Consider the following 17,760-nt stretch of genomic DNA (forward strand, 5'->3'; position numbering starts at 1 on the left):
ATGTTTGGTGGGAAGAAGTGAACAAGAAGCGTGACAAGGAAGATCTAGAGCCCATTGACACATGAGAAGAGATGCAATAAGTCATGCACAAACGCTTTGTGCCCAACCACCATAAACGCGACGTCTTCAACAAGCTTACTCAACTCAAGCAAAGCTACAAGTCCGTTGAGGAGTACTACAAGGAGATGCACATGACCATGATGAGTGCCAATGTGGATGAGCGAGAAGAGCAAACAATGGCAAGATTCTTGAATGGATTGAACATTCCCGTCAAGAGGATAGTGGAGTTCTTGCCTTACACCAACATGGTTGAGTTGCTTCATCAAGCTACAAGAGCCGAGCGCCAAGTGCGAGAAGACATAGCAAGTGAAAAAACAAAGTCCTTCTTCGCCGCGAGAAATGCAACAAACACCTCCTCAAGCATCAAAAACACAAGTGCTATTGCTTCCAAGGATCCTCCCAAGCAAATGAAGAGTGCCTTCAAGACAACAAGCTTCAAGCCGGAGCAATCAACTATGTCCTCCAAAGCTTCCACGGGATCTAGTAACATCACTTGCTTCAAGTGTGGCGCTCAAGGACATAAATCCTTTGAATGCAAGAACACAAGAGTTATGATAACTCGAGATGATGGAGATGTGGAGTACTTGAGTGAAGGCGAATATGAAGCCTTGGTACAAGCCGCAACCAATCATGAAGATGATGACTTGGAAGACCAAGAGCAAGTCATATGTGTGCATGATGCAAGCCCATCTCTTGTGGTGACCAAAGTGTTGACAACCCATGCACTCCCCAATGAAGATCAAAGGTGCAACATCTTCCAAACAAGAGCTGGAATCAATGGCAAGTCAATAAAGGTTATCATCGATGGAGGAAGTTGCCACAATCTTGCAAGCACCGAACTATGCTCCAAACTCAACCTCACACTCCGGAAACACCCCCACCCTTACCATGTGCAATGGCTAAGTGACAATGGAAACGTCAAGATACAACACACCGTCTCCGTATCCTTCAAGATTGGCGCCTATGAAGACACCGTTGATTGTGATGTAGTGCCCATGACGGTGTGCCACATGCTACTTGGTCGCCCTTGGCAATATGACAAAAGAGCAAGCCATGATGGCTACACAAATGCCTATAGCTTCAAGGTCGGCGACAAGACATTCATCCTACGCCAAATGACTCCTAGCCAAGTAATTGCGGACAATGCAAAGGCTTTAGCGAGGGCTAAGGAAGCTACCATCACTAGTGAGATGAGTGGTGAGAGAGTGACCCACTAAAAAGAAAGTGAGCACCACAAGCCATATGTGAGTGAGATGAAGAGTGTCCTCATAGCTACCAAGAGTGAGATGAGAGAATTGCACCACAACCCATCCACCATATTGCACTATGTGCTCATTTGCAAGGGGCCATCATCGGAGACTAACGACTTAACAACACTTCCTTCGTCTTTGTTGTCTCTTTTGAAGGAGTTCCAAGATGTCTTCCCCGACGAGCTTCCTCATGGACTCCCACCGCTTCGAGGGATTGAGCACCGCATCGACCTCATACCCGGCGCTCCTCTACCAAACCGCGCCGCCCACCGCACCAACCCCGAAGACACAAAGGAGATCCAACGCCAAATACAAGACCTCCTCGAAAAAGGGTATGTTCGTGAAAGCTTAAGCCCTTGTGCGGTTCCCGTGATTCTCGTTCCTAAACCGGATGAGATGCAACGAATGTGTATGGATTTTCGCCCCATCAATGCCATTACCGTTCGATACCGCCATCCCATTCCGCGTTTAGATGACATGCTTGACGAATTGAGTGGTGCCACGATTTTCTCTAAGATTGATTTGCGTAGTGGCTACCACCAAATTCGCATGGCAATAGGTGATGAATGGAAGACGGCATTCAAGACCAAACTTGGTCTCTATGAATGGTTTGTCATGCCATTTGGTCTTTCAAATGCTCCATCTACTTTCATGCTACTCATGAATCACATCTTGCGACCTCTCATTGGCAAGAGTGTGGTTGTCTATTTCGATGATATTCTCATTTATAGCAAAAATCTCGAGGACCATGTGCAACATGTGAGAGAAGTCTTATGCATCTTGCGTCATGAGAAGCTTTATGCAAATCTTCCAAAGTGCACCTTTGCACAAAACAAGTTGGTTTTCCTTGGATTTGTGGTTTCCGCTAATGGTATTGAAGTTGATTCTTCCAAGGTTGAGGCCATCCACAATTGGCCTACTCCTACCAATGTTGGCCAAGTTCGAAGTTTTCATGGACTTGACGGTTTCTATAGACGCTTTGTGAAAGATTTTAGCACTATTGCTTGCCCTTTAAATGATCTCACTAAAAAGAATGTTCCGTTTGTTTGGGGCAGGGCCCAACAAAAAGCTTTTGATGAGTTGAAAAAGAGACTTACCGAGGCTCCACTCCTTGTTCTTCCAAACTTTTCCAAAACTTTTGAGATTGAATGTGATGCGAGTGGACTCGGTATTGGTGGAGTTCTTATGCAAGATGGAAAACCCGTGGCATACTATAGCGAGAAGTTGGATGGCGCACGCCTCAACTATCCTATATATGACAAGGAACTTTATGCTTTAGTTCGTGTTCTTGAAGTTTGGCAACACTATCTTTGGCCAAAAGAGTTTGTTATCCACTCCGACCATGAGTCTTTGAAGTATTTGAAGAGTCAACACAATTTGAACAAAAGACATGCAAAGTGGGTTGAGTTCATTGAGTCCTTTCCATATGTAATCAAATACAAGAAGGGCAAGGACAATGTTGTTGCGGATGCTCTTTCCTGCAAGCTCACCCTCTTACTCACTCGTTTGGATATCCATGTTTTGGGTCTTGATGAAATCAAAGACTTATATGCTTCTGACACTTTCTTTGGCCCAATCTTTGCAAAGTGTTCTAGTGATAAGGGCATCGATGATTTCTATTTGCACCAAGGATTCTTGTTCAAGGGCAACAAACTTTGCATCCCCATGTCCTCGCTTCGCCTTTTGCTCTTACAAGAATCGCACGGTGGTGGTCTTATGGGACACTTTGGGCGAGACAAGACGCTCGCCATGCTATCTACCCATTACTATTGGCCAAGAATGAAGCAAGATGTGGAGCGCCTATGCAACCGTTGCACGACATGCTTACAAGCTAAGTCAACATCCAACTCTTATGGTCTTTACACACCGTTGCCTATTCCTTATGCTCCTTGGTCCGATATAAGCATGGACTTTGTGCTAGGATTGCCTCGAACTAAATATGGTCATGCTTCAATTTTTGTAGTGGTTGATAGATTCTCCAAAATGGCTCATTTTATACCATGCTCTCGAACGGATGATGCTTCACACATTGCCTCCTTGTTTTTTAGGGAAATTGTGAGACTCCACGGTGTACCAAGAAGCATTGTTTCGGACCGAGATGTCAAGTTCATGAGTTACCTTTGGAAGACACTAATGGCAAGTTCAACGTCAAGCTTTTGTTCTCGTCATCCTCACACCCACAAACCGATGGGCAAACCGAAGTGGTGAACCGAAGCCTCTCCACTCTACTACGAGTCCTTGTCAAGAAGAATTTGAAGTCATGGGAAGATTGCATCCCGCATGCGGAGTTTGCCTACAACCGCACCAAGCACTCTACAACAATGAGAAGCCCATTCATGGTTGTCTACGGGTTTGAACCACCTACGGCGATTGACCTCCTTCCTCTTCTGCTACATGAGCAAGTAAACATGAACATCGACAAGCGAGCACAATACATGAAGAAGCTACATGAAGATACAAGGGCAACAATCGAGCAACAAGTTCTTCGTCAAGCAACCCGCCTCAACATGAAGAAAAAGGCACGGATCTTTAATGAAGGGGACCTAGTGTGGATACATCTTCGCAAGGACCGTTTCCCTCAAGAAAGAAACTCCAAGCTCAAGCCCCGAGGCGATGGTCCCTTCAAGGTCCTCAAGCGCATCAACGACAACACCTACGTCATCGACATACCAACATCCAAGTACTTGGTGAGCAACACATTCAATGTGTCCGACCTCTCACCATATCATTAAGATGAAGAGACCATAGAGTCGAGGACGACTCTTTCCCAAGGGGGGAGATGATGTAGCCCCACCCAAGGTCGACACTACATCAAGACCGACAAGCCCTCCTCGTGGCCCAATGACACGAGCTCGAGTCCAAGCACTACACCAAGAGGTGAATTCGTTCCTTTCCGCGTACGCATTTGATACCCCTTTGGATGGCGTGCTACTTCATGCAAATACCCTATGTTCAATCAGGTACATCGACCAAGACGCGAGACATGGAGACCAAGCCAATGGAGAGGGAGCTGGAAATGATGAAGATGGAGCTACAGCGCCCCGGCCGGAACTTTCGCCCCCCAGGACCGGAACTTCCGGCCATATGCCTTCTAGATGCCTTCCAGCGCCCAGAGAAATGGATCAAGCCGGAACTTCCGCCCCGAGGGACCGGAACTTCCGCCCACCGGAACTTCCGCCCAAGTTCCGCCCTACTTCCGGAAATGCGCAAAAACAACACTGGATGTTACTGCAAGGAAATGGGCAAATTCCGGAACAAGGCCGGAAGTTGGCCGGAACTTCCACCCCGACCGGAACTTCCGGCCCACAAGACCGGAACTTCCGCCCCTGACCGGAACTTCTGCCCAAGACGACCGGAACTTCCGCCCCATCGAACTTCAGCACAACAGCACTTTTCAGCATGTAACTTATCCCTTCGCCCCCACCTATAAATAGCCTTGTTGGCTCAGATCTGAGATTAGACTTGATGTGAAATTAAACCTGAGCTTAGCTCACCCTTGTGGGAACCTACCTAGATCTTTGATCTTGTACCCACCCGGGCTCCTTATCGACTCGTGAAGATCTCTTTGGTGACTTCTACCGTTTGTTTGATCTTTTGCTTGCACTTCTACCTATTTGGTCTTTTGCTTGCACTTCTATCAACCTTCCGGTCTTTTCACCCTTCTAGATCTCTCGAGCTTCGATTTGTCGATCTCTTTGTGGGACTTCTACCGGAAGGTATTTTCCTGCAACCTCTATCGAGTTGGTGGTTCGGGCCAACGAGGGAAAACCGATTTGTGTGCGTGTGTGTGTTGTATCCCCACGATTGCCCTCCGCGTTCTTCGTGTTCATCGCGTTCATCCACTTCCCCCACGAGTTCCACCCAAATCCGTGAAGATCGGGCACATCCTTGGGCTTAGCCCTTATCACCAATGTTCTTCTCTAACAATATGCATACTCCAACCATTTAATCATGACAAATCACCCTTACTTCAGACAATACAAACATGATAGCAACTCACATGATATTCAAAAAAAGTGTAATAGTTGATGGCGTCCCCAGAAACATGGTTACCGCTCAACAAGCAACTTATAAGAAATAAGATACATAAGCTACATATTCTTTACCACAATAGTTTTTAAGGCTATTTTCCCATGAGCTATATATTGCAAAGACAAGGAATGAAGTTTTAAAGGTAGCACGCAAGCAATTTACTTTGGAATGGCAGAGAAATGTCACATAGTAGGTAGGTATGGTGGACACAAATGGCATAGGTTTTGGATGCACGAGAAGCATTCCCTCTCAGTACAAGGCTTTGGCTAGCAAGGTTGTTTTAAGCAAACACAAGTACGAACCGGTACAGCAAAACTTATATAAGAACATATTGCAAGCATTATAAGACTCTACACTGTCTTCCTTGTTGTTCAAACACTTTAGCAGAAAATATCTAGACTTTTAGAGAGACCAATCATGCAAACCAAATTTCAACAAGCTCTACAGTAATTCTCCACTAATAGGTGCAATCTACATGATGCAAGAGCTTAAACATGATCAATTTGAGAGCTCAAAACAATTGACAAGTATCAAATTATTCAAGACCATATACCAATTACCACATGAAGCATTTTCTGTTTCCAACCAAATAGCAACGAACGAAGCAGTTTTCAACCTTCGCCATGAACATTAAAAGTAAAGCTAAGAACACCAGTGTTCATATGAACAAGCGAAGCATGTCTCTCTCCCACACAAGGAATGCTAGGATCCAATTTTATTCAAACAAAAATAAAAATAAAAACATACAGACGCTCCAAGTAAAGCGCATAAGATGTGAAGGAATAAAAATATAGTCTCACTAGAGGTGACCTGATAAGTTGTCGATGAAGAAGGGGATGCCTTGGGAATCCCCAAGCTTAGATGCTTGAGTCTTCTTGAAATATGCAGGGATGAACCACGGGGGCATCCCCAAGCTTAGACTTTTCACTCTTCTTGATCATATTGTATCATCCTCCTCTCTTGATCCTTGAAAACTTCCTCCAAACCAAACTCAAAACAAACTCATTAGAGGGTTAGTGCATAATCAAAAATTCACATGTTCAGAGAGGACACAATCATTCCTAACACTTCTGGACATTACCCAAAGCTACTGAAAGTTAATGGAACAAATAAATCCATTCAACAAAGCAAAAGAGGCAATGTGAAATAAAAGGCTGAATCTGTCAAAACAAAACAGTCCGTAAATACGAATTTTTTAGAGGCACTTAACATGCTCAGATGAAGAAGATCAAATTGAATGAAAGTTGCGTACATATCTAAGGATTACTCATGATTTTTCGCAGATTTTTGAGTTTCCTACAGAGAGATCTACTCAAATTCGTGACAGCAAGAAATATGTTTCTGCGTAGAAATCCAAATCTAGTATCAACCTTACTATCAAAGACTTTACTTGGCACAACAGTGCAATAAAGTAAAGATAAGGAGAGGTTGCTACAGTGGTAACAACTTCCAAGACACAAATATAAACAAAATTGCAGAAGTAAAATAATGGGTTGTCTCCCATAAGCGCTTTTCTTTAACGCCTTTCAGCTAGGCGCAGAAAGTGTATATCAAGTATTATCAAGAGATGAAGCATCAACATCATAATTTGTTCTAATAATAGAATCAAAAGGCAACTTCATTCTCTTTCTAGGGAAGTGTTCCATACCTTTCTTAAGAGGGAATTGATACTTAATATTCCCTTCCTTCATATCAATAATAGCACCAACAGTTCGAAGAAAGGGTCTTCCCAAAATAATAGGACAAGATGCATTGCATTCAATATCCAAGACAACAAAATCAACGGGGACAAGGTTATTGTTAACCGTAATGTGAACATTATCAATCCTCCTCAAAGGTTTCTTTATAGAATTATCAGCGAGATTAACATCCAAATAACAATTTTTCAATGGTGGCAAGTAAAGCATATCATAGAGTTTCTTAGGCATAACAGAAATACTTGCACCAAGATCACATAAAGCATTACAATCATAATCATTGACCTTCATCTTAATGATGGGCTCCCAACCATCTTCCAACTTCCTAGGAATAGAAGTTTCAAGTTTTAATTTCTCTTCTCTAGCTTTAATGAGAGCATTTGTAATATGTTTTGTAAAGGCCAAATTTATAGCACTAGCATTAGGACTTCTAGCAAGTTTTTGTAAGAACTTAATAACTTTAGAGATATGACAATCATCAAAATCTAAACCATTATGATCTAAAGCAATGGGATCATTGTCCCCAATATTCTGAAAAATTTCAGCACTTTCATCACAAACAAGCTTTCAGCTTTAGCAGCTTTCTGTGCAGTTTTGCACGCTTTGCATTAGGAGTAGAAACATTGCCAACATCAATTATTTTACCATCGATAGTAGGAGGTTTAGCAACATGTGAAGCATCAACATTACTAGTGGTGGTAATAGTCCAAACTTTAGCTACTTTATTCTCGTTAGCAAGTTTTTCTTCTCTTTCCCACCTAGGATGCAATTCAGCCATCAATCTAATATTTTCATTAATTCGAACTTGGATAGAGTTTGCTATAGCAAATGACTTAATATCTTTAGTTTCATTAGGCATAACTTTCAATTTTAAAAGATCAACATCGGCAGCAAGACTATCAACCTTAGAAGCAAGAATATCAATTTTACCAAGCTTTTCTTCAACAGATTTGTTAAAAGCAGTTTGTGTACTAATAAATTCTTTAAGCATGGCTTCAAGACCAGAGGGTACACTCCTATTATTGTTGTAAGAATTACCATAACCGTTACTATTATTAGAAGGATATGGCCTATAGTTGTTACCAAAATTGTTCCTATAAGCATTGTTGTTGAAATTATTATTTTTAATGAAGTTCACATCAACATGCTCTTCTTGAGAAACCAATGAAGCTAAAGGAACATTATTAGGATCAACATTAGATCTACCATTAACAAGCATAGACATAATAGCATCAATCTTATCACTCAAGGAAGAGGTTTCTTCAACAGAATTTACCTTCTTACCTTGTGGAACCCTTTCAGTGTGCCATTCAGAGTAGTTGTATATCATCAAGAAGCTTTGTCGCGGCACCCAAAGTGATGGACATAAAAGTACCTCCAGCAGCTGAATCCAATAAGTTCCTCGAAAAAAAATTCAGTCCTGCATAAAAGGTTTGGATGATCATCCAAGTAGTCAGTCCATGGGTAGGGCAATTCTTCACCAAAGATTTCATTCTTTCCCATGCTTGGGCAACATGTTCATTATCCAATTTTTTAAAATTCATTATGCTACTTCTCAAAGATATAATTTTAGCAGGAGGATAATATATACCAATGAAAGCATCCTTACATTTAGTCCATGAATCAATACTATTCTTAGGCAAAGATAGCAACCAATCTTTAGCTCTTCCTCTTAAGGAGAAAGGAAACAATTTCAGTTTTATAATGTCCCCATCTACATCCTTATACTTTTGCATTTCACAAAGTTCAACAAAATTATTAAGATGGGCAGCAGCATCATCGGAACTAACACCAGAAAATTGCTCTCTCATAACAAGATTTGCTGTAGCAGCAGGTGGAGCAATAGGTGTGCATAGGAAATCATTATTATTTGTGCTTGTGAAGTCACACAACTTAATGTTCTCAGGAGTACCATTTTAGCGATAGTAAATAAGTATAGCAAACTAAATTAAGTAAAGTAAAAGAAGTAACTATTTTTTTGTGTTTTTGATATAAGAAAGCAAACAAAATAGAAAATAAAATAAAGTAAAGAGATTGGGTGTGAGAGACTCCCATTGCAGCGTGTCTTGATCTCCCCGGCAACGGCGCCAGAAAACAGTCTTGATAGCGCGTGAAGCACACGTCCGTTGGGAACCCCAAGAGGAAGGTGTGATGCGCACAGCAGTAAGTTTTCCCTCAGAAAGAAACCAAGGTTATCGAACCAGTAGGAGATGAAGGCCACGTGAAGGTTGTTGGTGGAGGAGTGTAGTGCACCGCAACACAAGGGTTTCCGGCGCCAACATGGAACCTGCACAACACAATCAAAATACTTTGCCCCAACTTAACAGTGAGGTTGTCAATCTCACCGGCTTGCTGTAAACAAAGGATTAAACGTATGGTGTGGAGAATGATGTTTGTTTGCAAAGAACAGCAGAGAACAATGATTGCAGTAGATTGTATTCAGATGTAAAAGAATGGACCGGGGTGCACAGTTCACTAGTGGTGTCTCTCCAATAAGAAATAGCATGTTGGGTGAACAAATTACAGTTGGGCAATTGACAAATAGAGAGGGCATAACAATGCACATACATATCATGATGACTAATATGAGATTTACTTAGGGCATTACAACAAAGAACATAGACCGCTATCCAACATGCATCTATGCCTAAAAAGTCCACCTTCGGGTTAGCATCCGCACTCCTTCCAGTATTAAGTTGCAAACAACAGACAATTGCATTAAGTACGGTGCGTAATGTAAACAATACAAATATCCTTAGACAAAGCATTGTTGTTTTATCCCTAGTGGCAACAGCACATCCACAACCTTAGAAATTCCTGTCACTCTCCCAGATTCAATGGAGGCATGAACCCACTATCGAGCATAAATACTCCCTCTTGGAGTCACAAGTATCAACTTGGCCAGAGCCTCTACTAGCAACGGAGAACATGCAAGATCATAAACAACACATATATCATAAATTGATAATCAACTTGACATAGTATTCCATATTCATCGGATCCCAACAAACACAACATGTAGCATTACAAATAGATGATCTTGATCATGATAGGCAGCTCACAAGATCTAACATGATAGAACAAGAGGAGAAGACAACCATCTAGCTACTGCTATGGACCCATAGTCCAAGGATGAACTACTCACACATCAGTCCGGAGGCGATCATGGTGATGTAGAGTCCTCCGGGTGATGATTCCCCTCTCCGGCAGGGTGCCGGAGGCGATCTCCTGAATCCCCGGGGATGGGATTGGTGGCGGCAGCGTCTCTGGAACTTTTCTCGTATCGTGGCTCTCCGTAATAGGGTTTTCGCGATGGAGGGAATAAATAGGCGAAGGGGCAGAGTCGGGAGAGGCACGAGGGGCCCACACCCTAGGGCGGCGCGCCCCCCTCCTTGGCCGCGCCGCCAGGTGGTGTGGGGCCACCTCGGCTCTTCTTCGTGTTCTCTTCGGACTTTTGGAAGGCTCCGTCCAAAATAAGACCGTGGGCTTTTGTTTCGTCCAATTCCGAGAATATTTCCAGTGTAAGATTTCTGAAACCAAAAACAGCAGAAAACAGGAACTGGCGCTTTGGCATCTTGTTAATAGGTTAGTGCCGGAAAATGCATAATAATGATATAAAGTGTATATAAAAAAAATGTGAGTATTGTCATAAAACTAGTATGGAACATAAGAAATTATAGATACGTTTGAGACGTATCATTGACCTCCATCAATCCTTTCCAAAAAGGTGAATCAGTAGGCTTGGCTTCTACCTCTGATAGCGTCTTCTGTCCTAAATATTTATTATGTAACAATTCTTGCCACACCCCATCTTCATTAAGAAGTTTAAAGAGCCATTTGCTCAATAAGAATTTGTTTTTTATTTCAAGCACCTCAATACCTAAGCCCCCTTGATCTTTGGGTCGGCACACAATATTCTATTTTCTAAGGCGGTATTTTTTTCTGTTTTCGTCTGACTGCCAAAAGAATCTAGATCTATAGAAGTCCAAACATTTCCTTACCCCAATAGATATTTGTAGGAAAGACAACATAAACATCGGTAAGCTAGTTAACACTGAATTAATAAGAACTAACCTATCATCATAGGATAGTAACTTCCCTTTCCAGCATCCTAATTTACTCTCAAACCGTGTTTCTACCGGATACCAATCCGAGTTCCTGAGTTTTTTTGTAATGAATCGGAATACCCAAGTATCTAAAGGGGAGAAGTCCAGCATCACATCCAAAGATCTTCTTATACTGGGCCTCTTCCTCAGATTTAATGGAGGCATGAACCCACTATCGAGCATAAATACTCCCTCTTGGAGTTACTAGCAAAAACTTGGCCAGAGCCTCTACTAATAACGGAGAGCATGCAAGATCATAAACAACACATAGATAATAGATTGATAATCAACATAACATAGTATTCTCTATCCATCGGATCCCAACAAACACAACATATAGCATTACAGATAGATGATCTTGATCATGTTAGGCAGCTCACAAGACCCGACAATGAAGCACAATTAGGAGAAGACGACCATCTAGCTACTGCTATGGACCCATAGTCCAGGGGTGAACTACTCACTCATCACTCCGGAGGCGACCATGGCGGTGAAGAGTCCTCCGGGAGATGATTCCCCTCTCCGGCAGGGTGCCGGAGGCGATCTCTTGAATCCCCCGAGATGGGATTGGCGGCGGCGGCGTCTCTGGAAGGTTTTCCGTATCGTGGCTCTCGGTACTGGGAGTTTCGCGACGAAGGCTATAAGTAGGCGGAGGAGATAGGTCAGGGGGCCACACGAGGGCCCCACACGCCAGGCCGGCACGGCCAAGGCTTGGGCCGCGCCGTCCTGCTGTGTCGCCACCTCGTGGCCCCACTTCGTGACTCCTTCGGTCTTCTGGAAGCTTCGTGTGAAAATAGGCCCCTGGGCGTTGATTTCGTCCAATTCCGAGAATATTTCCTTACTAGGATTTCTGAAACCAAAAACAGCAGAAACAAAGAATCGGCTCTTCGGCATCTCGTTAATAGGTTAGTGCCGGAAAATGCATAAATATGACATAAAGTATGCATAAAACATGTAGATATCATCAATAATGTGGCATGGAACATAAGAAATTATCGATACGTCGGAGACGTATCAGCATCCCCAAGCTTAGTTCCTGCTCGTCCCGAGTAGGTAAACAATAACAAAGATAATTTCTGGAGTGACATGCCATCATAACCTTGATCATACTATTGTAAGCATATGTAATGAATGCAGCGATCCAAAACAATGGTGAATGACATGAGTAAACCAATGAATTATATAGAAAAGATTTTTCATGAATAGTACTTCAAGACAAGCATCAATAAGTCTTGCATAAGAGTTAACTCATAAAGCAACAATTCAAAGTAAAGGCATTGAAGCAACACAAAGGAAGATTAAGTTTCAGCGGTTGCTTTCAACTTGTAACATGTATATCTCATGGATATTGTCAATGTAAAGTAATATAACAAGTGCAATATGCAAATATGTAGGAATCAATGCACAGTTCACACAAGTGTTTGCTTCTTGAGGTGGAGAGAGATAGGTGAACTGACTCAACATAAAAGTAAAAGAAAGGCCCTTCGCAGAGGGAAGCATTGATTGCTATATTTGTGCTAGAGCTTTGGTTTTGAAAACAAGAAACAATTTTGTCAACGGTAGTAATAAAGCATATGTGTTATGTAAATTAGATCCTACAAGTTGCATGCCTCATGCATAGTATACTAATAGTGCCCGCACCTTGTCCTAATTAGCTCGGATTACCTGGATTATCATCGCAATACATATGTTTTAACCAAGTGTCACAAAGGGGTACCTCTATGCCGCCTGTACAAAGGTCTAAGGAGGAAGCTCGCATTGGATTTCTCGCTTTTGATTATTCTCAACTTAGACATCCATACCGGGACAACATAGACAACAGATAATGGACTCCTCTTTAATGCTTAAGCATTCAACAATTATTAATTTTCTCATATGAGATTGAGGATATTTGTCCAAAACTGAAACTTCCACCATGGATCATGGCTTTAGTTAGCGGCCCAATGTTCCTCTCTAACATTATGCATGCTCTAACCATTCTAGAGGTAAATCTCCCTTACTTCAGACAAGACGGACATGCATAGCAACTCACATGATATTCAACAAAGAGTAGTTGATGGCGTCCCCAGGAACATGGTTATCGCACAACAAGCAACTTAATAAGAGATAAAGTGCATAAGTACATATTCAATACCACAATAGTTTTTAGGCTATTTGTCCCATGAGCTATATATTGCAAAGGTAGAGGATAGAAATTTTAAAGGTAGCACTCAAGCAATTTACTTTGGAATGGCGGAGAAATACCATGTAGTAGGTAGGTATGGTGGACACAAATGGCATAGTGGTTGGCTCAAGGATTTTGGATGCATGAGAAGTATTCCTTCTCGATACAAGGCTTAGGCTAGCAAGGTTATTTGAAACAAACACAAGGATGAACCGGTACAGCAAAACTCACATAAAAAACATATTGTAAACATTATAAGACTCTACACCGTCTTCCTTGTTGTTCAAACACTTTACTAGAAATTATCTAGACCTTAGAGAGACCAATTATGCAAACCAAATTTTAGCAAGCTCTATGTATTTCTTCATTAATAGGTGCAAAGTATATGATGCAAGAGCTTAAACATGAGCACAACAATTGCCAAGTATCACATTATCCAAGACATTTTACCAATTACTACATGTAGCATTTCCCGTTTCCAACCATATAACAATTTAACGAAGAAGATTCAACCTTCGCCATGAATATTATGAGTAAAGCCTAAGGACATATTTGTCCATATGCAACAGCGGAGCGTGTCTCTCTCCCACACAATGAATGCTAGGATCCATTTTATTCAAACAAAACAAAAACAAAAACAAACCGGCGCTCCAAGCAAAGTACATAAGATGTGATGGAATAAAAATATAGTTTCACTAGAGGAACCTGATAATGTTGTCGATGAAGAAGGGGATGCCTTGGGGATCCCCAAGATTAGACGCTTGAATCTTCTTGATATATGCAGGGGTGAACCACTGGGGCATCCCCAAGCTTAGAGCTTTCACTCTCCTTGATCATGTTGTATCATCTCCTCTCTTGATCCTTGAAAACTTCCTCCACACCAGACTCAAAACAACTCATTAGAGGGTTAGTGCACAATTAAAATTTACATGTTCAGAGGTGACATAATCATTCTTAACACTTCTGGACATTGCTCAAAGCTACTGAAAGTTAATGGAATAGAAAAATCCATCAAGCATAGCAAAACAGGCAATGCGAAATAAAAGATAGAATCTGTCAAAACAGAACAGTTCGTAAAGACGAATTTTATTGAGGCACCAGACTTTCTCAAATGAAAATTCTCAAATTGAATGAAAGTTGCGTACATATCTGAGGATCACTCACGTAAATTGGCATAATTTTCTGGGTTACCTACAGAGAATTAGGCCCAGATTCGTGACAGCAAAGAAATCTGTTTCTGCGCAGTAATCCAAATCTAGTATGAACCTTACTATCAACGACTTTACTTGGCACAACAATGCAACAAAACTAAGATAAGGAGAGGTTTCTACAGTAGTAACAACTTCCAAGACTCAAATATAAAACAAAAGTGCAGTAGTAAAATCATGGGTTGTCTCCCATAAGCGCTTTTCTTTAACGCCTTTCAGCTAGGCGTAGAAAGTGTGTATCAAGTATTATCAAGAGACGAAGCATCAACATCATAATTTGTTCTAATGATAGAATCAAAAGGTAACTTCATTCTCTTTCTAGGTAAGTGTTCCATACCTTTCTTGAGAGGAAATTGATATTTAATATTAACTTCCTTCATATCAATAATAGCACCAACAGTTCGAAGAAAAGGTCTTCCCAATATAATGGGACAAGATGCATTGCATTCAATATCCAAGACAACAAAATCAACCGGGAAAAGGTTATTGTTAACAGTAATGCGAACATTATCAACTCTCCCCAAAGGTTTCTTTGTAGAATTATCAACAAGATTAACATCCAAATAACAATTTTTCAATGGTGGCAAGTCAAGCATATTATAGATTTTCTTAGGCATAACGGAAATACTTGCACCAAGATCACATAAAGCATTACAATCAAAGTCATTGACCTTCATCTTAATGATGGGCTCCCAACCATCCTCTAGCTTCCTAGGAATATAAGCTTCGCGTTCTAATTTCTCTTCTCTAGCTTTTATGAGAGCATTTGTAATATGTTTCGTGAAAGCCAAATTTATAGCACTAGCATTAGGACTCTTAGCAAGTTTTTGTAAGAACTTTATAACTTCAGAGATGTGGCAATCATCAAAATCCAAACCATTATAATCTAAAGCAATGGGATCATTATCCCCAATGTTGGAAAAAATTTCAGCAGTTTTATCACAGGCAGTTTCAGCAGTTTTAGCAGTTTCAGGCAGTTTTTCGCGCTTTGCATTAGAAGTGGAAACATTGCCAACAACAATTCTTTTACCATTAATAGTAGGAGGTGCAGCAACATGTGGAGAATTAGCATTACTAGTGGTGGTAATAGTCCAAACTTTAGCTATATTATCTTCTTTAGCATTTTCTTCTTTTTCCCACCTAGCACGCAATTCGGCCATCAATCTTATATTCTCATTAATTCTAACTTGGATGGCATTTGCTGTAGTAACAATTTTATTATTATGATTTTCATTAGGCATAACTTTCGATTTCAAAAGATCAACATCAGCAGCAAGACTATCGACTTTAGAAGCAAGCATATCAATTTTCCCAAGCTTTTCTTCAACAGATTTGTTAAAAGCAGTTTGTATACTAATAAATTCTTTAAGCATGGCTTCAAGTCCAGGGGGTGTATTCCTATTATTGTTGTAAGAATTTCCATAAGAATTACCATAGCCGTTGCCATTATTATAAAGATATGGCCTATAGTTGTTACTAGAATTGTTCCGGTAAGTATTGTTGTTGAAATTATTATTTTTAATGAAGTTCACATCAACATGTTCTTCTTGGGCAACCAATGAAGCTAACGGAACATTATTAGGATCAACATTTGTCCTACCATTCACAAGCATAGACATAATAGCATCAATCTTATCACCCAAGGAAGAGGTTTCTTCGACAGAATTTACCTTCTTACCTTGTGGAGCTCTTTCCGTGTGCCATTCAGAGTAATTAATCATCATTTTATCAAGAATCTTTGTTGCGTCACCAAGAGTGATGGACATAAAGGTACCTCCAGCAGCTGAATCCAATAGGTTCCGCGAAGAAAAATTCAGTCCTGCATAAAAGGTTTGGATGATCATCCAAGTAGTCAGTCCATGGGTTGGGCAATTTTTAGCCAAAGATTTCATTCTTTCCCAAGCTTGGGCAACATGCTCATTATCCAATTGTTTAAAATTCATTATGCTACTTCTCAAAGATATAATTTTAGCAGGGGGATAATATCTACCAATAAAAGCATCCTTGCATTTAGTCCATGAATCAATACTATTCTTAGGCAGAGATAGCAACCAATCTTTAGCTCTTCCTCTTAATGAGAAAGGGAACAATTTTAATTTTATAATGTCACCATCTACATCCTTATACTTTTGCATTTCACATAATTCAACAAAATTATTAAGATGGGCAGCAGCATCATCAGAACTAACACCAGAAAATTGCTCTCTCATTACAAGATTCAGTAAAGCAGGTTTAATTTCAAAGAATTCTGATGTGGTAGCAGGTGGAGCAATAGGTGTGCATAAGAAATCATTATTATTTGTGGTTGTGAAGTCACACAACTTAGTATTTTCAGGAGTACCCATTTTAGCAACAGTAAATAAAGCAAACTAGATAAAGTAAATGCAAGTAACTAATTTTTTTGTGTTTTTGATATAGCAAACAAGATAGCAAGTAAAGTAAAACTAGCAACTAATTTTTTTGTGTTTTGTTTTAGTGCAGCAAACAAAGTAGTAAATAAAATAAAGCAAGACAAAAACAAAGTAAAGAGATTGGAGGTGGAGACTCCCCTTGCAACGTGTCTTGATATCCCCGGCAACGGCGCCAGAAATTTAGCTTGACACGCGTACAGCACGCGACCGTTGGAAACCCCAAGTGGAAGGTGTGATACGTACAGCAGTAAGTTTCCCTCAGTTAGAAACCAAGGTTTATCGAACCAGTAGGAGTCAAGAAGCACGTTGAAGGTTGATGGCGGCGAGATGTAGTGCGGCGCAACACCAGGGATTCCGGCGCCAACGTGGAACCTGCACAACACAACCAAAGTACTTTGTCCCAACGTAACAGTGAGGTTGTCACTCACCGGCTTGCTGTAACAAAGGATTAGATGTATAGTGTGGATGATGATTGTTTGCAGAAAACAGTAAAACAAGTATTGCGGTAGATTGTATTCGATGTAAAAGAATGGACCGGGGTCCACAGTTCACTAGAGGTGTCTCTCCCATAAGATAAATAGCATGTTGGGTGAAAAAATTACAGTTGGGCAATTGACAAATAAAGAGGGCATGACCATGCACATACATGATATGATGAGTATAGTGAGATTTAATTGGGCATTACGACAAAGTACATAGACCGCTATCCAGCATGCATCTATGCCTAAAAAGTCCACCTTCAGGTTATCATCTGAACCCCTTCCAGTATTAAGTTGCAAACAACAGACAATTGCATTAAGTATGGTGCGTAATATAATCAATAACTACATCC

The sequence above is a fragment of the Lolium perenne genome, chromosome 7, assembly GCF_019359855.2.
Source record: "Lolium perenne isolate Kyuss_39 chromosome 7, Kyuss_2.0, whole genome shotgun sequence".
NCBI classification, from domain to species: domain Eukaryota; kingdom Viridiplantae; phylum Streptophyta; class Magnoliopsida; order Poales; family Poaceae; genus Lolium; species Lolium perenne.